Below are 22987 nucleotides of genomic sequence, written 5' to 3'. Positions count from 1 at the left end.
CTTATTGTTGCTTATAGTTATTTTTACTCTCAATATGTTTTGCCAGGCTGGTGACACAATTGCCTTTGTCAAGGGTAGACGCTGAGATTGGTGTCTTGGGACCGATGACTCAGGCACTGCCTTGCTTGAGCAGAAATGTAGTAGTCTGTGTTTTCATCCAGTTCAGCTAGAAAGGGAACACATTATAAAAACATTAGCACTTAGGCAGAGCTTTAGGCTAGGCAAATATGAGAACAGTAGGAGAGAATGGCTTCTGAAATTCAATCATATATCCTCAGTAAAGGTGTTTTATAGCCCCAGTGATTCTATTAGTGCACCTTGCAGGTGTGCAATTGTCACATGCAAACGTGAACTCATGCAGAGACTTAGCTAAAATACTGTAGTGAGTAGTTTGTCAATCCTCACCAATGAAGCACTTTACAGAACTTCTTGCGAGCCACCAAATAACACTGGTGAAACCTGTAGATTATGTGGAAATGTTATGTGGAATATCTGGGGGCCAGATCAGGTCTGTTTTGTTGAGCCAAGAAAGCAGAGTCAGGGCCTAGGAGGAAAAAAGAGATGGGGACTGTTTTGATTTAGAGGGTTTGAATAGACTAGGATTTAAAGGTCTGATATTAGGTGTTAGCTAAAACATTCTAGCACTTTAATGTAGCCAAGCAGTGTAGATGTTAACGTGTGCTAATTGGCTTGAGCTGAAGCCTAGGTGTTTGACAACACATCTTTTAAATCCTAGTCCAGACAACAGTGTGGGACGGAACAGCAAAAGGTACAGGCCCAGTCAGTAGCTCTGGGAGGTCTAGGAAGGCAGAAGTAAAAGAGATCGGGTATTGGATTGGATTTCCGATTCCTGTTTCACATCACTAATCAATAACTGGGAATTCCTCATTCCTGCTAGCATTAAACTGACTTTTTTCTAGGCTAATCATATATTCTACTTGCATGTCTATGTACAAAAGCAAGACATCTGGTGCATGTTAATGATAAGAAACTATTTCAATATACCACATTACTTATATGTCAGTAGCACCTGGAGGCCCCACGATCAGGAACCCATTGTGCTACAGGTAGTAAAAATACATAGGGTATGTCTGCACTACAGAGACTATACTGACATAGCTGTGTCGGCATAGTTATGCCAGCATAGTGCCCGGGTAGATGCAGCCTACACCAACAGAAGGAGTTTGTCTGCTGGTGTAGGAACACCCTCCCCCCCACCCCCGCCCGCCGCAACAATGTTCGCGACATGAATGGAAGCTGTGTCTATATTGAGGGTTTTGTTGGCATAACTAAACTGGTCAGAGCGAGGTGTGTTTTTTCATACCCTTGACCAACGAAGATATGCCAATATAACTGTTCAGTGTAGACCAAGCCATAGGGAGAGAGGAGATGCCCCTGAAAGCACTTACAATCTAAATAGACATGACCAACACAGGATGAAAGGGAGACAAAGTTATCAAGGTCACACAGCAAGTCATGGCAGAGCCAGGAATAAAACCTAGATTTCCTGACTCCCAGTATAATGCCCTGTTGTGATCAGGGCTGGCTCCAGGGTTTTTGCCACCCCAAGCGGCGCGGGGGTGTGTGTGTGGAAAGCCATGATCGTGATCGGCAGCACTTCAGTGGCAGCTCCACCGCGCCGCTTTCTTCTTCGGCGGCACTTCGGCGGCAGGTCCTTCCCTCCGAGAGCGACCGAGGGACCCGCCGCTGAATAGCCGCCGAAAAGCCGGACATGCCGCCCCTTCCCCTTGGCCGTCCCAAGCACCTGCTTGCTGCGCTGGTGCCTGGAGCCAGCCCCGGTTGTGATGTTTTGGGAACCACCCAGAGCAGTAAGGGATTCTGCTGCCACCTGCCCTGCAACCTTGGATACCTTTGTGCTGTGCAGCTACAGTTCAGATCCCTGAGATATGCATAAGGCCTCATCCTGGCTCTCGCCAACCTAGGTACTCTTTTCAGGGTGACACCAACAGTCCTTCCAGTCCTGAGTCTCCCCAAATCTGTCAACCCTGAGTTCTTAATTACAAGACACTCCAACTGGACTCTTCTGGTTTGTCATTCCTGAGGGCATGAAATCAGCTCCCCAGTTAGCAGCTCGCTTTGGCATGTGTGACTCACTCCACACAGTTTTACCTTAAAACAGTTTCCCAATGTATTCCCTAGATACAGGAGGGATCCAGCGTTCATGGACAGTCTTCTGCCTTGAAACTGTCTCCCAAGTTCTGGATAAAAAGCCTCAGTCTAAGCCTGCTTTTAAAAGGGTTTTTCCTTTTTTCCGCCTTTCAGCCCATGGTGATTCGTGGTTAATCAGAGTGAGAAAACTCCCTCCTGACTTGATGTTTCAGAGCTAGGATGCTCTTTCCTATTTTGAGTTGTCTCAATGTCTTTCCATTAACTCTAATGGTCCAGCATTGTCTTTTCCTGGGCCAGTCAATGGATAGTTACTTGAAGCCAGTTTCATGTAAACAACTGGTTTGGGAGGTCCCCTTCCCTGCTTGACTGCTCACCACCCTGCTGTGAAGTTTCACCACAGATTATGAGCACAGTTTTCTGTATACACAAATACATAAATTCATAACCACAGTCAGTATACATAGCTCATAATGGCCATCAAGTTCAGAACATTCCGAGCTTTCATAAAAGATCTTACTTTATATATTTTTATTGTGCAATAACACAGTATTCAATCAGTTGGTTTAACTGTTTATTTTTGAGGCTTAAACTTTCTGTTCTCCTCTTGGGGTGTCTGGACCCTGATTATCATACTTGTCCACTACAGCATACTGCTTCTCAATGCATAATGCATGTACTATACTATACATTATAAATAAACATGCAGAGCTAAATATCTTTGTCCTTTTTGGCTTATTAAATCAAAATAAATAAAAATTGACAAACCATTTTAATCTGTGTGGACTCTGCTTTTGAAATGAGCCTCCTAATACTAATCCTGACAGATTAATTAGGTTTTCACGTCCATGAACACAGAAAACCCACTGGAAACATCTCTGTCACTGAAGCAGGCTGTGCTCTCTGCCGTGAATTGCACAATATATCCTCTTCCTGCAGTATCTGCAGATGCAAAAGCTGCAGCAGGGGAATTTAAAAAGGTCTTTGCAGTACTGTGCAGTTCTGTAGGTGTAATGCAGTAAAGCATTCCAATTTATGAATTAATGTCTGCTCATTGTATTGTTAACGAGAAATGCTCTTTTAGCAATGAGGGGCTGATGCAGTTATTGAGTTTTACTGGCATGAAATTGAAGAAAACAAATTTTCAACTCTCATGCGCAAGTATTCATGGAAAGCAATTTTTAAACACGGTGGTAAACAAACAAGGAGATTAACGTGCCTCTCATAACCAGAGCTGAACATGCAATTACTACATGTCAGTGACTGCAGTGATGACAGAAATTTAGAGACCGGCAAATGAAATATCTTGGGAATATTCCATACAGAATGGGGAACTGTTTGACACAACAGGAGTCCATCAACCCCTTGCCAGTGTCCTGACATGGTGGCAATTAATTGATGTAGCAAGGAGCTCACTACACCTTTCACAGCCAGAACTGCCAACACAATTACTGTGTGTGAATGAGAGAAATTTAAATTTAACCTCTACATCCAGCCTGTGCATGTCACAGTTCCCTAGCAATGATGCCGCAAGCAAAGTATGAGGGGCTTAAAAAGGAAAAGATTAGAGCTAGAGTTTCAAAACAATTCTTCACCCATGTCTGGTCTACATGAGAAAATTAAGTTGCCTTAACTATGTCACTCGGGGTTGTGAGAAATCCACACCCTTGAGCAGTGTAGTGAAGCCAACCTAACCCCCAGTGTAGACAATGCTAGGTCAATGGAAGAATTCTTACATTGACCTAGCTACTGGCTCTCAGGGAGATGGTTTCCCTATGCTGATGGGAGAACCCTTCCCGTTGTTCTAGGCAGTGTCTACACTGAGGCACTTCAGCAACGCAACTGTCGCAGCAGTTCAAGTATAGCCACACCGTCCCCCAGTAGCTCCCATCAAGAACAAAGGGCATGGAGAGCTTTTGAAAATCTGAATGCTTCAGCTTCCACTTAGGCACCAAAATAAGCCTTCTGAAAATACAGCCCCATAATCTTTGGAGGCTTATGTGAACACAGCTTCCAAACCTTTTGAGGTTCAGCTAATAAGACTAGAATAAATATATTTAAATGCAAGAGAAATATGTGACCATAGTCTGACCTGTGAGGAAAGAGTCACAAATAAAGACAAAAGAAACAAATACTTCCAATTAAAGTTTTACCATCTACAATTTTTCTTTGATTTAGAGACCAAGATTTTTAAACACAACTAGTGATTTTGCGTGCCCAAATTGCAACCCATTAAAGAGGCCTGGTTTTCAGAGGGCATATGCTACACAGTTTCTGCTGTCCATCCACAGCTTTTCTGAATCTCTTTGCTCAGGAAATTGCTCAGAAAATGTCTTTCTCATGACACTAACTTTGGGCTTTGTTGGAAATACCACAAGAGGAAAATTTCAATATATCCAATCAAAGTTAGAGAAAGAGAATTCAGATCCCTGTTTATGTAGACAAACACATACCCATCTTGCCTTTTAATGTTGACTACAGGAAAAGTTGGTACCCTCTTCTAACTCTCCCTTCATTTTCCCCCTTGTCTTCTAAGGTAATGTTTATAATGAATTGGCATAGGTTCCAGTTAATGCCACTGAATCTAGTGAATAACCTGTATGCAAAAGGTGAAAATCCACATGGTAAGAATTCCCTGGAGGGCACAAGGGATTATTGCTGCAATGTTGAATGAAATGTGAGCGTCTTGTAAATCTGGTGATGAAGCATTTCTTCTAAATATAATATCCACAGACAGACTTTTATTAATGACCTGTAATACCACAAAGCAGTTTGAAAAATGACTAACATGCTTCCATTATTGTTTAGCTCACTTTATAGTCAGAGAAGGTTGTCAGTGAAAAATGCAAGAGAGTAAGTAGAGGGATATGGCTGCCAAAGAAAGCCATGGCAAGTAGGGGAGCACTGGGCCTAGAGGTGAAGCTGGGGCTGGCTGGCTTTGGGGCAGCCTGGTGGTAAAGGGGAGCTGGTGCTAGGGCTGTGAACACAATTATTTTGCTGAGCTCCATGCAAGTTCATTAACAATGGGGCTGTTGTTTGTGTAGGTATGGTTAGAACCCGATTTTGGGAGGCTTCTTGGATGTAAGTAACCAAACTTGTCACACATCCCTGCTCACAGCATATTTCAGAAATTGTTATTCCTGTCTACTGCATATTTCACTCCGGTTGTCCAGTCCAGAATGGACATCTTTCTGTCTTCTCAGTGCTACTGCATGAAAATAATTTTCTCTGCGCTTTTCCTACAAGTTACTCCCTGTAACCCTTACTCACAGTCTTATGTTTTATTTTTAACTTGGTTTTTCTTTGTGACTGCATCTCCATCAGATTTGCTTGATAAATCCATTGCATTGACAGCCCAACTTAACTAGACTGCTACCACCTCCATCTTTCTCTTTTAGAGGGGAGGAAATCTCCACTCGTGGGAATTTTTCTGTCATTGGCCACCAACTCAGGACTTCCATGTGTGGGTAGTTTCAGTCATAAAATAATAGCTTGCTTTTGGTGGGAAAATAAGTTACACTTCCCAAAATAAGAAGTTACCAAATGGATAATGGACTATATGGCTCTGGAGATTGGTTGTAAGACATGAAGTCTTTCATTCCTAGGCATTTGGTTCAAATTCAGCCCAGGTCAGTAGGAGCCCATGTAATTATCATCTGAATACTTTTGCTACTAATGCAAAATGTGTTAGTGGTTCATTCCAGTTTCAGGAGAAATATTGTGGCTTCACCAGTCAATTTCCACCCCAATGTGTCCACAGGACAGAGACACCAACATAGTTAGCAGAGAATAATACCAATGTCAGCAAAGAGATGAAGGACCAAATAAACATGGAGACTGAATTGCTCTCTCCTCCCTAGCACTGGTACCTCTAGGTCAGAGTGGAAGCACATTAAAGAGGCCCGACAGAAGCTTGCACTGCCATTATCCATACAGTAAATAAGTTTCCAGTGCTGTCAGTCTTGTACCTTCTGCCAGTACTAAATTTCCTTTAAAAAGATAAAAGCCACTGAGTTCAGAGTAGTTATGGCAATCTATTAAATAGCATTATATCCCTTAAATATTATCTGACCATTTTGCAAGAGATGTAAGAAAGTTGTGAATATATGAGGATTTATACCTACCAATATGGTGGTTCATTTGAAATAACGTACCTGAATAATTTGTTGCATACCTTTAAAAAAAAAAAGTTATTCTCAACTGAGCACATTTATCCTATAAGAGAATTGTACAGTCTCACTATTATTGATTTGGCTACTTTTAAAAAAAGCTTTCTTTGTAGTAACATACATGAACTTTCCATCCAAGTATTAACCAATCTTGTTGATAACCCATATTTATTACCTTTTTAAAGGTCTCGTTTGTGCGTTGGTCCACCTCTGACCATTGTTTTTGTGTATTTATTTTGTTCAAATTCCAAAAATGGTAACCATATATTATAAAATCTTCTTTATCTATAGTTTGCGTATGTATTCGGGCTACTGTATGTATTCTAGCACAACTGCCTTTCCTTTGTTGGCAAGGCTTATTTGTGGGATGGTCTTCTTGGACTGAGTTACTAGTCATTTTAATTTTAAATATGTTGTGCTTAGCGTTTCGCTTGTCTGACGGTTGTGACCAATGTGCAATGCTTTACATTTGTCAGCAGTATTTCTCATTTGTTCAGTGTCAGTCCCATCCTCAGAAGAGCCAAACCCTTTTGGATGACACTGGCTGCCTACTACGTTTTTCATTATAGCTGTTTTTTTTTTTCTTCTTCATCAGTAAATTTTAATTTATCTACTGTCATACTATTGTTTTATAATTGTGAGTCTGCTGACCTACTATTAACAGAAAACCAGGTAGAGAAGCTGAAAATAATGGTTGTTAATGTAAGGAAGAGAGGCAAAAAATCCTCCAATGCCTTGACTTTTTTTAATACAGTAAAAAGGCGATTTAATTTAATTATTACCCTGTCATTGTGCTAATGACTATTTAGCCCTTACAAATGAGAATCTACACTAAACCATCCAGTTGACCCATGCTTTTAAAACTAAAACCATTTTTCTCTTTTGTGCTAATTTCAATCAGAAGGGAAAACTGTATGTAATGTTATTACTTAGATTGATTACAGCCATATATAAAGATCTTTCAAGCTTTGTGCATTATATCATTGAAATGGGATATTTCTGAGGGAACAGGGAGGATTTCTGTTTGTGGTTTCATTAGGAAAGATGGTAAATGTGTTTAAAAAAGGGAAGCGAAACTGAAGCTCTGCAAACACTATATTTCACAGTGCCAGCGTGTGTTGAATTAACACCAACATTCTTGAAGCAGAATTATAACCGCAGCGTTAGGTGCAGCAGCATCACAAATGTTTCCTTTTATATACATAGAACAATCACCAAAAATGATTTAAAAAGCAGCCGTAGACCCAAATTCTCATGTACACAGAGGCAACTTTACAGCTCTGGTGCAGTGTAAAGGGGTCTTCAATCGGTGAAAATTATTTTTAAGCCAAAGCTTTGTGACTGACTCTTATTGTAAACGAGAATCGTGCGCACATGTAGTTCACATAGATAACAAAAACCAGGCCATCCTCTGGCTTTGAATATGCACTCACAGCTCTCATTGAGCTGTCCATATGTTTCCAAAGTTGAAATCATTTTTTATCTTAAGGTGAAACTGGCTTGTAGTTTTCTAATCTATACATTCAGCTGCTCTCCCAAAGCAGGCCACCCAGGGTAATGAAGAAACTGAGTACAGGTCTTCATTAAACATGGTGATGGCCACAGCAGGAGAAGGTTTTAAAAGGTCATGAGGGTGTGGGGAGAAAAGGGATGCTGATCCATAGTGGTTCTAAATTCTAAAAGCATTTCTCAAACATCTTAGTGCCTTATTAATCTGCTGGTTTTATGTTGTCTGTGAATGAACAGAGGGGGCACAAATGTGATACGTGTGCTGCAGGATATGCACTTTTTGCATTTCTGTTAACTATAAAACAAGAATTATTGTAATTAAGTTGCTTCCAACTTCAGGTGCTCTATAAAAATATAATGAAGCAATTAAGATGTGTTACAAGTGAGTGAGATACACTTTTCACTTGGAAATGCTAAAGTGGAAGTCAAAGATGCATTAAAAAAACAAAAACAAAAACAGGTGAGGTGACCCAATCTCCAGTGTGAGGAAGAATGGAGTGGAATGAAATAAAATCTTGTTGGAGGTAAATGACAGTTTTGGAAAGGAATTTGCATACTAAAGAGAACAGGAAAATGGTTAAAAGATCTTGCCTCTTTGTTCTGAGTGAGATGGTGCTCTTAAAGTGAGTCCCTTTTGGGAGCCAGCACCCTGATCACTTAGAACATACAGGGCACTGGATAATTAGAGTAGAAGGAAGTTAGGTTGTCTGAGTGGGTTTGGAAGGTTAGTGCAGATCACTTGCACCTGTAGGGAATCTGATGAGCTAATGAGGTAATTAGCTCACCAGCTGGGTAGCTGAGAAAAAAGCAAGCAATAGAGAAAGCTGAGCCAGGGAGTAGGCCCCTTCTATCTGCTGCTACATTGCATTGTGCTTGGAGCATAAAGTAAAAAATAATAATAAAAAAGATATTTGATGAAGATACCCTGGTAGAGTATGTGTGCTGTTCAATCACCAGGAGGGCTTCCCAGGAAGGGTTTCCAGGGCTGGAGGGGGAACTTGTTACAGTGAGGCAATAAGGACCCGATTCCTTGTAAAAAGGAAGCCTTCTGTATGCACAATATTTCACAAGCACTTTACATGCAAAGTCATCTATGTGCTCAAGTGAATAAAATCCATTGTGTGTGTAGGTGATAACATACATATGTAAAGCTTCCCTGAACAAACGGGCCTTTTGTGTACAAGCCTATCACTTACACGTTCACTTAACAGTGCCCCCAAATTGTTCTCTGAAGTTGTGTGCATGCAGATAAAGGCCAGTTTGAGCCTCCACGGACAATGGAGTGGAATGGACACTCAAGTGTCTCCATGATCAAAGGTGGCATACAGTTCTAACAGAGAATCTCACTCAAAGACACAGCTTGCTGTGGTGGATATACCTGTGTCACTGAGATGTTGGGACTTGTGAGGATGTCTTGTGGTGCAGAAACAACAGAGCCTTTGCAGGCGGTGTAACATTGTGGGGTAATGTTTTACAACTAGAATAAATGCATAGTGAATGTGCTCACTGTTCTGAGACATCACAAGAGTGTGGCCACATGGCATATACACATGCTTATACTAGGGATACCTGTTCAGCTAAAGAACCAAATAGAACCTTAGCCAAAACCTTAAAGGTTCTGCTCTATTGTGATAAGTGATATGTTTCCCCTGCCCCAAAAGTGTTCTCCTCTGTGATATTTAGCCGGTAACGTTCCATCTGGGGTTGTGCTTGGGAACTTTGTTTAGCTGCGGTAAGCTCTTTTCTGGACAATGCTTGCAAAATCCAAAGCTGAAAGATCTGGTGTGCTATGTACTAACTAGGGGAACCTGTGTTATATAAAAACCTCTGGGAGCATGCAGTTTGGAGGCTATGCAACCAGGATAAGGGCTGTTCTGTGGGTCAACATGTTTGATTTTGGAGGTGCTGGCTGGGAAATAAGACGTGTTACAGCTGCTGGCCTTGATGACAGTGGGAGCTGTGCATGTAAGTAGAAGCTGCCCTTGTAATTTTATTAAATAAAACCTCAGGGGGGAGGGTAGGATGCCTTAGAACTTGTGGCAAAAGGGTGGGGGGAGGGTTTGAAGCCAATTATGGTCATATGAGACTTGCAGTACCATAGGCGATCGGAATTCTTTGTTTGGGAAGGCCTGTCAGAGGCATAAGGGCAAGGGTGTGCTGCAGGATCCTGAGAATTGTGTGGCTCAGAGTAAAGTCTGTGGGGTGCCAATTTAGATACGATTCCAAAGTTTTTTAGTGCCCACTTGAAACTAACTAAATTGCAATGCTGTTTGAGGTTTTCCCTTAGCTAGTTTACATTCCAAGATTTCTGCATATTTGATTAAAGCTATGTAGAGAAACTGAAATCTCTTTGAGCAGAGCAACAGGGCCGCGAGGGGTCTAGTGGAACAGAGATGTGTGAATACTCTGATCAGGATAAAATGAGAAGTTTTGCTATTGGTCAGTTCCAAACTGGATGTGACAATATCTGATCCGTTGTCCACCCCTCCCCCCCCCCCAATAGCTGAAAGGAGTTTTCACAATCAAAAACTTTCTCTGCCTAATGCAAATAGATTTTCCCCTAAGATGATGGGCCTATTAGTAATGTAAACACTTAGGACTTCAACTGGTCTTATTAAAGTCATGTACTATGCCCGGTAGTAAGTGTCTACAAAATCAGGCCTAATGTGCAGTCCTCATATTGCCATCTATATCCAACTCAAATGAAGCTTATAACAAAACTTCTCTGAGGGTATTTGTGTCCAGTTCATCATACCAGGATTCTCTTGTAGCTCACCAACTTCCTGCTGCAGCTACTGGGAAGTCCCATTTTGTTCTTTCTTCCAGTGATCTACTGAGGATGGAGCTAGGTAATTTGTTGCACTATGGTGCTCAACAGTCAAGACTGATGCAGCCTCAGTAATACATAATTCTATTGAGGCTGCATTAGGTGCCACTGAGAAACTTAGATTGAGCTCTCTAGGAAAATGCACTAAAACATTCCCAAGATAAGACCCTGTGTGGCAAAAGACCGCTTTGTAGGGTTGCCAACTTTCTAATCGCACAAAACAAAACACCCTTGTCCTGCCCTCTGCCCCGCTCCTTCTCCAAGACCCCTCCCCCCTGCTCACTCCATCCCCACTCCCTTCGTCGCTTGCTCTTCCCCACTCTCGCTCACTTTCACCGTGCTGGGGCAGGGGGTTGGGGTGTGGAAGAGGGATGAGGGCTCCGGCTGGGGGAGTAGGCTCTGGAGTGGAGCCAGAGATGAGGGGTTTGGGGTGCGGGAGAGGGCTCCGGGCTAGGGCAGGAGGTTGAGGTTCAGCGGGGTATGGACTCTGGGCTGGGGGCGCAGGCTCTGGGTGGAGCCAGAAATGAGGGGTTCAGGGTATAGGAGAGAGCTCCAGCAGGGGGTTGGGGTGCAGGGGTGGGGTGAGGGCTCGGGTTGGGAGTGCGGGCTCTGGGGTGGAGCTGGGAATGAGGGGGTTGGGAGCGCAGGATGGGACTTGGGGTTGAGGTACGGGAGTGGGTTCATGGTGCAGGGTGCCAGTTGTGCTTACCGCAGCTCCCAAGAAGCGGCCGCCAGGTCCCTGAGGCCCCTAGGCACATGGGTGGCTAGGGAGGCTCCACGCACTGCCCTTGTGCCTGGGAATTGCATAGCTCCTGCAGATGAGACCAGGTTAATGAAAGGGCTGATGACGGGGAGGAGGGTCGTAACTGAAAGCCCCTGGATGCTCTCTTCCTTTCATATATAGGTTTTACTGAGATGTTTAAGGTCCCCTAAATCTCTTTGACCCCAGGGATCCACACTCTGAACCTGGCATTGTTTGCAGAGAAGGTTTGGGGGGAGGGGAAGTGGTGTTTTTGGAACATGGCTGTGTGGTGTGTGTTAAATTTACTCATCATTCCAATCACAGACATATAAGTTTGTTGCTGGACTGGCAAAAGGACTACTGCTTTAGTGCTGCATTTCACAACATAAGTTCAATTCTAAGTTGTTCCTCGCTATCCTCGTTCTTCAATTGTTCGTAAGTATATTGCTTTCATTAAGAGATGCACACAATGGTTATTCTGCACAGTGGAGTCTTAGGACTTCTCACTGTGTTGTTATTGAATTGGCAGACTAAACAGTGAGTTTCTGGAAACCCATAGTATTTCCAGTCCATTAAGTTGTCTCTGGTTCTTTCTTATAAAGAAACTTGAAGAACATGCACAAAACAGCATAATGAAAGTAGAGAAAGAAACAGCACCATGCAGGTTAAAAGGGTAGAAACTGAAAATTTCCAGTGTGGGTCTTACTCATCTTAACTTAGAAATGAACAGTGACTGGCTCTCCATACCTTTGGGTCCTGCTCTGGCCGATGGTTTTGTACAGCAGTATTAAAGAGCTGAAATAATTTGATATGAATCTGTTAATCTTTTTAAGATTCCTAAGGTACCCGCCGGATTGGTGGGTAGTGTTCGATGTATCGGGGATCGATTTATCGCGTCTCGTCTGGACGCAATAAATCGATCCGCTAATCAACGCCCGTACTCTACCTCGGCAGGAGGAGTAAGTGGCGTTGACAGGGGAGCTGCGGCAGTCGATTCGTCGCCGTGAGGACGGCCAGGTAAGTCGAACTAAGATACTTCGACTTCAGCTATGTGAATAACGTAGCTGAAGTTGCGTATCTTAGTTCGAACCCCCCTGCTAGTAGCCCAGGCCTAAGATCTCTACTTATTCTAGCTCTTAACTTACAAGGGATATTGAAAATTTTAAATTCATAGGGCCTATTTAAAAACAACAACAACACAACAGCTTTTAATTTTTGAGCTTGCATGAGTTTCACAGGCATGAACAATAACACTTAGACATCTATCTACCAAATATCAACTGCTAATCAGATCGATAGATTTCAGAATACTGTCAGTTGCACCTAGAATTGCTTGGACCCACAGCTGATTGTGGACACAAAATTGCAAGCAATTAGAGGATGGATTGAGGTCCCTGTTAAACATGGGGACCATAATATGAAATATTTAGTCTGCCAAAAATAGTGATTGTGACTAGCATAATAGGTGACATACAAGGTGGTTTAATGGATAAATCCCATTATAAAGAACAGCAAGAATTGCAAGTGTGTTCACTTTGGAGATCTATCTTTAGAAGTCAAGATAACTTCCCTCAGAAGTTCTTGACCCGCATATAATACTATTTCTGTTCGGTCAGCATCACCAATGAATGTAGCTACTGTACTGTGTAAAATAATTGTATTATATGGCAGATAAAAAAAACGGTATGCATCAGATTATAAATAATTTAATTTTATAAAGAAATTTTACATCTTAATCTGCTGGACTATCACTTTCACTTAAGCTCTGAAACAAAATTATGTTATTGTATTCCCTGATATAATGTAATAACTCACCCATAAGGAAATGTCAGGTCACATTTGCAACAATCCAGGGCCATTAAGCCAGATTGGAAGGTCATTCTGTATGAGCATTGTAAATGAACCTGTCCAACAAAGTTTTGGTTAGGGACAGTCAAGGACTCATCATGTAGTCAATTTACCCAACCGCCAGCAAAAAGCAATGCTAAGGCTGTTACTGTGTGTCCTTTGAAGTTTGAAATGGACTCAAGCCTATAGGAACTTAGTGCTTTTTGAGCCTAGAAGAGAATTTTATTTTTTAAAAATCTTTGTATAAGCTCTTCTCTATAGCACTGCAAGCAATATTATGGAAATTAATTTGCTTAATAAAATAAATTGCTAAAGTATGACAACTTCTATGTCAATGCCTTGAAAATTGCATGCATTAATATGCTTTTGTTCTCAGACAACAGTATCAATAAATATCAAAGAAAACATAAACAACATTGATTTGCCACTGTATTACTCCAATTTTACATCAATGTTATTCCATTGCTTTCAGTGGAGTTACAGCACATTAAAACTGGAATAAATAATAGAGTGGTGAATCATACACATGGTCTGAGAATTCAGTGTATCTCATCTTCACGTTACTCAAAATGTGTATGTGTCCCATGCCAGAAGTTTGTAGTGATAACATCTTACTTTTTGTGAAACTCCAGTTTTACTAAGAGTTTGGATGTCCTGTAAAGCCTTTGTTAAATTGGAGTTTGTGTGTTTGTAACAGTAGTCTCTTCGCAGCATACCTATGCTACTCACCCTTATTACACATATGCGCGCACACGTGTGTGTGTGTGTGTGTGTGTGTGTATTCACTGTACATCCTGGTAGGGAATACCCCTCAGATCCTGAAGAATGTTTATACCGTATTAACAATAGTAAATGACTTCTGTTGGCCAATGTTAAGACTAGGAACAATTGAGTTCTAATTGTGGCTCTGACAGTATTTCTTATCAGCTGAGCTTGGACTGATCCTTCTGTCTCAGTTTCCCCAAGTGTGAAAACAGGATAATAATTAGAACTCCTTGAACATTGGAGTGGGAGATCGGAATTAGCAGTGATTATATTCAATTTGCATTAGATATTAATGTTTTGGGGTTTTTTTTTTAGCAATAATACTACCTGCCTCCCAACAATATTGAGATTCAATTAAAGTTTGCAAAATTCTAAGTATTGTTTTATCTTTGGACATCTTTTACATGGTATTGTTCAGGATGATGGGAAAACATGAAGTCTCTATACAACATTGCTATAGATAGGCCAAATATTTTGAGATACCCCTTGGCAAAGTGGGTCAAAGTATTTCAGGGCCTTTCTGTTACTAATTGTTTGTAACAGTCAAGATTCTCTATCTGCTTAATGGGTTGTAGTAATCTGATGTCGATGTCAATATGCCTGTAGAGTGGTGATGTTACCATGTCTAAAAAAGAAATGTAACAAAAAGGGGGACGTGAATTGCTGCACTCTGACTCTGCCACATTTATATACTCAGTTGCTTATGAAGTGAGCTGATTATAAAATTGTGACAAATCTTGGAAGGTTTTTCTCACAAGCTTATCCTGGGAAAATAGATGAATTTTCAACTCTATCACTGTTTTCCAGAAAGGATTGTCCTTTCAGCTACTATATTTGTGGTGGTATGCATTGGGAGAATCCCAATCTGCCCAGATCGATTTAGCTTTGTGACACAAGGTAAACAACAAATATATGTTACTCAGTGGAGAGGACTTGTAAGGAAGGAAAGAGGAAATTAGTTTCTCCTTCGGCAGTTTCACAGTTCCCTCACTCCCAAAAAATAAAAATCAAAAGGAAGGGAGAGGGCAGATACTCAGCTGGTATAATTTGGTGCAGCTGCATGGACTTCATTGGATCTGCACTGATTTATACCAGTTGAGGTTCTAGCTATTTTCTCTTTCCTTTTACCCTTTTCTTCTTACAAATTTAATTTTCAGTATTCCCAGTTTGAGTATGACAACATGAGCATGATCTCACCTAGCTCATCAAGAACCATATCCTGAGCTGACAAGTCCCATCAACCTTGGAATTTATTCAGACTGGAGCATAACAAAGAACCCCAGAGATATTCTAATAAACTATTGCTCTCTTAGAAGGTGAGTGCAGTTTATTCATGTTGCCAATAGAATTTTATTTTTTTTAAGAAAATGGATTATTTTATTATTAAGTTGGAGTGTGAAGTAAAAACTGCCCTTTCCTTTCTTCCCTGCAGATAAATCGGGTGGTGATAAAAACCTCCCTCCCCAACCCACTCAAGCCACTCAAGTTTCTGATTTGTGAGCACTGCACTTTTTTTGCTTTCCTCTAGAAATTGCTGCCTTCCAGGTTGGATATCCCTCAAGTCACATGTTTGATTGTGCAATAAAGTGTGATGGATTTGGTTCCCTGCATAACATGGTACCATGAAGATCCCTAAGGAAATTAAGCATCATACAGCAGCTGGTAATACTTAGTGATCCTTTGCCCCACCAGTTTGATTTCTTGACTCTTGAATGTGGCTTCCCCTTTCTTAGTCTCTGAGAAGGTGTAACAACAGACCAGATAGAATGCTAAGGAGACCGCAGCTGACATACGCAGTCTGTCTCTTTGCAAACTGGCAACAAACCTTGGTACGGATGTTTCCCCTTGTGAATATTTTTACAAAATGTTATGTATTTTGGCATTGAAATTCTCACAACGTTCACAAGTGCCCGTACTTCTTTGATCACCAATCTACTGCTATTAACATTAATAAGTCCCGATACAAAATACAAGCTACTATAATACTTGGAGGAAGATAGAGCCTCAGCTGGTGTAACTTGTCCATGCTCCAAAGGAACCTAGATCCTCCAGCTGAGGATCCCTTTAACTTTTCTCCAGAACCTTTAATGAGACGATGTTGATGTGAAAGCAACAACTTATATCACTTTTTCACCTTTAAAAGGAGCAACAGTTACATGTTGTTTTGGATCCCTTCTTTCCCTCTGGCATTTAATATTTTTAATGTTTATTTTGTTATATTCATGTAGGGTCAGATATTGCTCTAAGAATGTGTGTGCCCCACGTGTGAAGTTAGCGTAATTTTTACTGAGGTCTATGCACCTGTCTGATCATCTCTGTGGTCTATGGTAGCTGGTAGATATGTTTAGCATGAGCGTGTGGAGGGCTTCCTTGCTATCCTTTCCTGCCACTTTCCAGAGGCACTGTTAGTATAACTCCAATGCTTGGCATACAGGGGGGGATGAAATGCTTAAAGGGCACTTTAGAACTCGTGTGAGCGTCTAAAATTGAGGTTGTTCCAGAAGAAAACTAGTTAAACTCTCATGGCATGTGATGGCATTACAGTCCCTGCAGGCTCTGCTGAGCATAAAATAACCCTTGGTACTTTCCTTAAGCAATAAGAATACCCAAGTGTATGTCTCAGGCAGGGCTGTCGGGCATAAGGCTGACAGCCAAACAATTTAACCACCCTGGAAGTATAATCCTCTCCAAGAAACCTACTGATCAAAACGTTGTCTTTCTGTTATAAAATATTAAGTATAAAATGGAGGAAACAGTTAATTATGTTTGCTATGACCAGTAAGTGCACAGATAGAGCACGTCTTAGTCAAAAATTTCTCCCTAATTTCTGTACAATTCTGTAGTTATTTTACAAATAAGCAATAAGTCACAACAACTGGGACATTTCAGGCCAATTAGTACAAGCTTCATAGGATGTTATATGGGATTGGGCCAAAGGCCAATCAGCTAGCTCTGTTCGTACCCAGGTATCGGAAGCCATTTCATAATTCCCTGTGGCGTAATTCCATGTGACCATTTCAATGAGGGAGTGTAGAACCTGGGTATCCTATTACTTTAAAAAAAGTAAAGTACGCACCTTCCTGAAATCCACTTGCATTCCAGTTTGCAAGCCAATTGTATTGCAAACGCGTTGTGCCTTTTTTCTGCATGATAAAGTTTTGCACTCCTTATACATTTTTGGGGAGGAGAGATTTTTTTTTTATATCTGTCCCTGCATTTGACATTTGCAAACTAATAATAAAGTGAGCTGAATCCCTCGTTAGCATCTATTTATTAAAGATGATCTTTCATGTATAGTATTACCAGGACATTTGCCCTGATTTACTATACTAACATTTCCAACTTGGCTCGGAATAGGGAGCTGTGCTAGTAATGCCGTACCCTATGGTGAAATAGTGCCTAATCAGTATTTATGAATAGGGTTTTGGAAGTCACTAAAGAGCAAAGCTTTCACAATGGAACCGGGGAAGAGGTTTTACCTTCTTAAAACACAAATATTGCTGAGCTTTGGGAATCTGTGTGGCACAATAGGATTGAATAGCTTTCATTTCTTAAACTGCAGTTAAAAATGTGTAATGTAATACTGTCAGTAATTGAAATGGAGTGTACCTCTTTCTTTCAGACATTAATGCTATTTGTTAAACTTTAATTACTATGCAAATGAACTGCTGTACTTAAAAAATGACAGTGAAGTGAGTACAACAGCGAAAAACAATTTGAAATTCAAACAAATACAAAAAAAAGCTTCTTTTAAAAACAAACAAAACCCCTCAAGTTTTGGGTGTCTTCCCCTCCCACCCCCACTGAAGATTGTGTTTTGGCAGTAAAAACTCATTATTGAATTAAGATTTTCTGGGCTAATTCTGTACACCCAGCGTGCTCTAAACCCATAGCACTGGGTTCTAACCTCCAGAATCTGTAGGGCAAGTTCTATAGACTCATGGGCCCCTCACTCCATCAGGTTTTTAAGGATCTGGGCTCTACAATTTCTAAGTTCAGTTCTCTCTAGATAGTCAAAAAGGGCCAGATCATGCCCCCAATCCATGAGTGCAGCTCAGTGCCATCAATGGGATCAGTTGCAGTGTGTGTGTGTGTGTATCAAGGTCATCATATAACACATAGTGCCACAATGTGTATGCAATGCTGTGGAGGTGAACCTGCCTATAGGGGGCTGATGCAGTAGGTGAGTTCAAAGCACATTTATCGGAGCAGGACGTGCAGGTGACCTAGGCGGAACAATGCTTATCTTCTCCCAGTTTAGGCATCACTCTGGGGATTAGGCACCTGAATGTCTGGCATGAGGCTGCAGTGTTTGTAGCAGGAATTTAAGTGCTGAGCAAATTTAGACATCTCCAGGATTTGAGGGCAGCTAAGTGTGGGCTTTCTGAATTCCAGTGGGGCCTGATTCTGGGATTTAGGCACCTAAAGTGGTAGTTAGGCACTGAAGTCCTTTTGTGACTCTAGCCCTGGGTGCCTAGGTACTTATCAAAATCCCATTGGGTTGCCCAGCTGCATTTTAGAAGCTTATATAGCTTTAAAAATCTGGTTCTAAGGTCCCTTTAGACTGTTCTGGCAAGGGGCCTTCATATATCTGAGAATACTGGCCTTATATAGTCATTTATCCTTGTGCAAAAGCTACTTCCTAGCAGTTTACATTCACCTTCATGTCCATCTTGCACAAGTGTACATAGTTACATGAGGTGCAAAGTAGAGGAGAATCAAGCCAATTGCTTTCAGTTTTCTTGATTTACACTGGTATAGGTGACAGAAGAATCAGACAGTAGTACTGGAACAATTTTTATAGTGGGAGTAGTAGGAGCCACTGAACCAAACTCTGAACTCTGTACATGATGGAAACCACTTCAAGCCAGGGGGTGCAGCAGCACCCCTAGTTTTAGCACCTACGGACTCAGACCCTGCATATATTCATTGCATAAAGAATCAGACCTGGTATATCCATGGCATTAAATAAAAGTAAAAAACCAAAGCAAACTACAGTTCTTCCCAAAAATATTTAAAATCAATGGGACCAGTCATACTTCTGAAATATGATTATTAAATAGAAATAACTCTCCACTATGCTAGGAGATGTCTGAAATTGGGAACAACGGAGAGGGGGAAAATTAAAACTAAAATGTAATTTTAAGGGAGCAGATGTTTTGTTTGTCCGTCTGTACACAGAACTATGGAACTGTATTTAAACTCGTTCTAAAACCTGGTTCTGGCTCAATTGGTTTCTAGTTCAGTCTGGGTACTTCTTTCAGCTTTCTTGGGATCTCTCAGATAAAGCTGCCTGCTGGGTATGTGGGAAATGCAAAATCAATCACCAGTGCAGAGCTGTGCATATGCCAAATCTGTCATCTGTACAACCTGGTCCATGACCAGTGGATTGTGGGAGGAATGCCCCAAGGAGAGACCACAGTATATTTCAGGACCATTTTGTCTTGTGTGTTTCCTTTCAAAAAGGCAATCCTGGTACTTTTGACTTATTTTATTACAGAAAATTACTGGCATATTTGTGCAGCTTCTTAATATCTGTGTCAGACTAGAGAAATTAATAGTGATACAGTGCTATATGACTGAGTGAAAAGACCCCAAATAGTCCACTATTCTCTGCCAATATGTGATAGGGTGCTGAACAAAGGGTTGCTGATTCAGTCCTTTGTCATGCCAGCTCCCATTTAGGGGAATAAATTAGAGTCGCTGGAGGTAACCCTGCCCTAATTGGGGAAGAAGAGACAGCTGATTCCTAATTAGCCTGGGCTGTATAAAAGCCTCAGAGGAAGGAAGCCGAGGAGGCAAAAAAGAAAGGGAAAAGGCAGGGAGTGGAAGCAGGGAGGTAGCTCTTTCCTCCTGCCTACAGACGGTGGAGGGCCAACTGTACATGGTGAAATGGTGGTGGGAACAAGCCAGTTAATAAACTGCACCAGTGAGTACTAACCCCAGAGTGCCTTTGTGGACAGAGTAGAGGCAGAAGCCGGGAGGCCCTGCCATGCTCTGCTACATGTGGGGGCTTGTCCAGGATCTGTGACTTGAGCAAGTGTTTGGCAGCGCGGAGATGGAGGAGACCCTGCAATGGCTGGTCAAGCAGCAGGAGGAGGTGCAGAAGGCAATGCAGAGTTTTCAGCAAGCCCACTAGCTGGAGAGACAGGCCTTGCTCACCTGGCAGGCAGAACAGCAGAAGAGCCTGCAGGACTTCATTTGGGAGCAGGCCGGCATCCAACAGCAGCTCCTGCAGAAAGTGATGAGTCCCACGGGAGGGGATGGCATTCGGGTGCTGGGCTTAGGACTGTGTAAAATGGGCCCGACAGATGACCCCCGACGCCTTCCTAGGCACATTTGAGTGGGTATCCACAGGGGCTGGATGGGATAGGGCAACCTGGGCACTGTGACTGGCTCTCTACCTAGCTGGCGAAGTCCAAGCAGCCTACATGGCCCCAAGTGAAGAGCGGGCCAGGAATTATGAAGTAGTGAAGGCAACCATCCTGGATCAGGTGGGGCTGTCCGCAGAGAAGTACCGCCAGAAGTTCTGATCAGTGAGGTGGATGGGGGGTTTGGAGTCCCGCCCCCAGCCACCTAACAGCTGTTTGGCGGCACTTAGAACTTTCCAGGATGGAGGGGGAGAAGCAGGAACATGGCGTGCTCAGGAGAGGAGGCGGAGAAGAGGCAGGGCAGGGATGGGGACTTGGGGGTGGGGCTCAGGTGGGAAGGGAATGTGGGGGTGGAGACTTTGGGGAATTGGGGTGGGGTGAGGGTGGTGCAGGGGTGGGAAGGGGCGGGGCCAGGGGCAGGTGGGGTTCAAGCATCCACCGGGCAGAGGGGAAGTTGGCACCTATGCAGGGGGGCCCTGCTGTGCTCTGCTACACAACATATCACTGATGTATTCATAGAATAGCTAGTACAACTGTTTGTCATCTATCATTGTTTTGGGGGTAGCTTGGTTCCTCTTAAAAACAAAAAAAGGAAAGACTGCAGAATCCTGTCTTGTTATATGCCGTACACACACTGTTTAGCAGTCTAGTGTGGACTGATGTGACTATAAGAGGCTGAATGAGATCACATGAACTAATTTCTCTACACTTCTGTACTGCTGGCTCTTGAAAGTCTGACTCCTACATGAGCTTAATTCAATGCATGGTGAGAAATTATCATCAAGCAACCAAGGAACACATCCATTATACCACACAGTCCATTATACCACTCAGTCCCTCACCTCATTACTACACTGAACACTTACACAAATCATGTGTCTTATTTAAATATTTTTCTTGCAGTACCCTATAGTGCAGTAAAGGTCGTAGTTAAAGGCTTAAAAGGAAATACAAAACAAATATAAATCTGTGTACTGTGCCTTACATTATATACGTTATATAACATTTTGTATTTATGTTTAATGATCTTACAGTGACCTTTCCTGCTCTGCAGGCTAATGCAAGTAAAACACTGGAGGAAATGACACAATTTGTATCAGCAATAACTGAACTATGTAAAAGGCTTTATGCATTTGCTAGATGCTTCTGACATCTTAGCAATCACAAACAGTTCTTCATTGCACCTATCTGTCAAGCTGAAACTCAATGAACCATTGCTAAGTTGCTTTAAAGGAAGTTGGCAATAAAGGTGATGTAATGTGCCGCCCTGGTTAGAGGTCTGCTTAAGACATCATTCTAGCTTTGCAAATGCTTCACAAGATTCGTATGAAAACTGTCTAATATTCTGTAGCCAGATTTCACTAATCCTCCCTCACCTGGCTTTCTTCTGTTCAGTGGAAAGGGCTGAATTTTACTTCCATGACACTTCACTCGGTCATCTGAGTTCAAACACTCTGAGCTTTGGAACAAATGGAAAACCGAACCCCCGTGTCTGAGTCTCTTGTTGCACATTTAGGTTCCAAATTCTTTTGTAGGTTTTGGAATGTCTCGCAAGGTCTGTCTAGGCTGCAATTAGACATCCATGGCTGGCCCATGCCAGCTGGCTTGGGCTTGGGCTGCAGCTGAGAGATGGGAGTGTCCCAGCCATCAGTCTGCAGCCCAAGCTCAAATATCTAACCAGTAGTTAAACAGCCCCTTAGCCCAAGCCCTAGTCAGCCGGCATGGGTCAGCTGCAGGTTTTTAATTTCAGTGTAGACATACCCTCAGTGTCCCAGCTGGTGACTGGATTATCTGTTGAACTCTATTTCCCAGAAACCACTGGGGTTTCTTGGAACTTGGGTAAAGTTTCTTTAAACAAGTTTAAGCAAAAAATTCAGCTAAATTCAAGAGAAATGAGGAGTTTTCTCTGGTGTGTGTATGTTTGTGAAGGCATTCCCTCTTGGCCATTCTGGATATCACTCAAAATATTTTTCCTGGAAGTATGTCAAACAATGTGCAAATATGGAACAACGTAAAAAGTGAGGGCTTCATACCAATCCTTATTATTCCCTCCATAAGTTGGTTCATTAATTCATCTTTTAGGGTAGCTATTTTTGTCTGAACTTTAGGTCACTGGTCCTGTTTTATGTTAATTTTCTTGTGCATGCAGCAAGGCACAAAGGATGAGGATGGTTTACCATCCTTGTCATAGGTGTTCTTCAGCACAGAGTTCACCAATAATTCTATTTGGAGCTTGTTGAGTGAAGCATGTTGTGATGGGGTGTTCACCCCCACATTAACCTGGAAAGAGTTAATGTGGCTCAGAAGCAGGGCCGGCTCTAACTTTTTTGCCGCCCTAGGCAAAAAAGAAGAGCGCCAACCCGCCGATACGCTCCCCCCCAGCGCTGCGCCGCAGAGACCCTTCCCCCCCACCAGCGCTGCACCGCCCAAACCCCCGAAGCACTGGGCCACCGAACCCCCGCCTCTCCCCAGCACCTCACCGGGCCAGGCTGCCCAAACCCCCCTGAGCGTTGCGCCGGGCCAGCCAAACTCCCCGCCCCAACCCCCCCCCACAGCGCTGCATCTCACCTTGCCTCGCTGGCCAAAGCCCCAGAGCGTGGGGCCGACCAAACCCCCGCCACACCCCCCC

The sequence above is a fragment of the Trachemys scripta genome, chromosome 6 (genome assembly GCF_013100865.1).
Source record: "Trachemys scripta elegans isolate TJP31775 chromosome 6, CAS_Tse_1.0, whole genome shotgun sequence".
NCBI classification, from domain to species: Eukaryota; Metazoa; Chordata; order Testudines; family Emydidae; genus Trachemys; species Trachemys scripta.
This window is presented reverse-complemented; position numbering follows the sequence as displayed.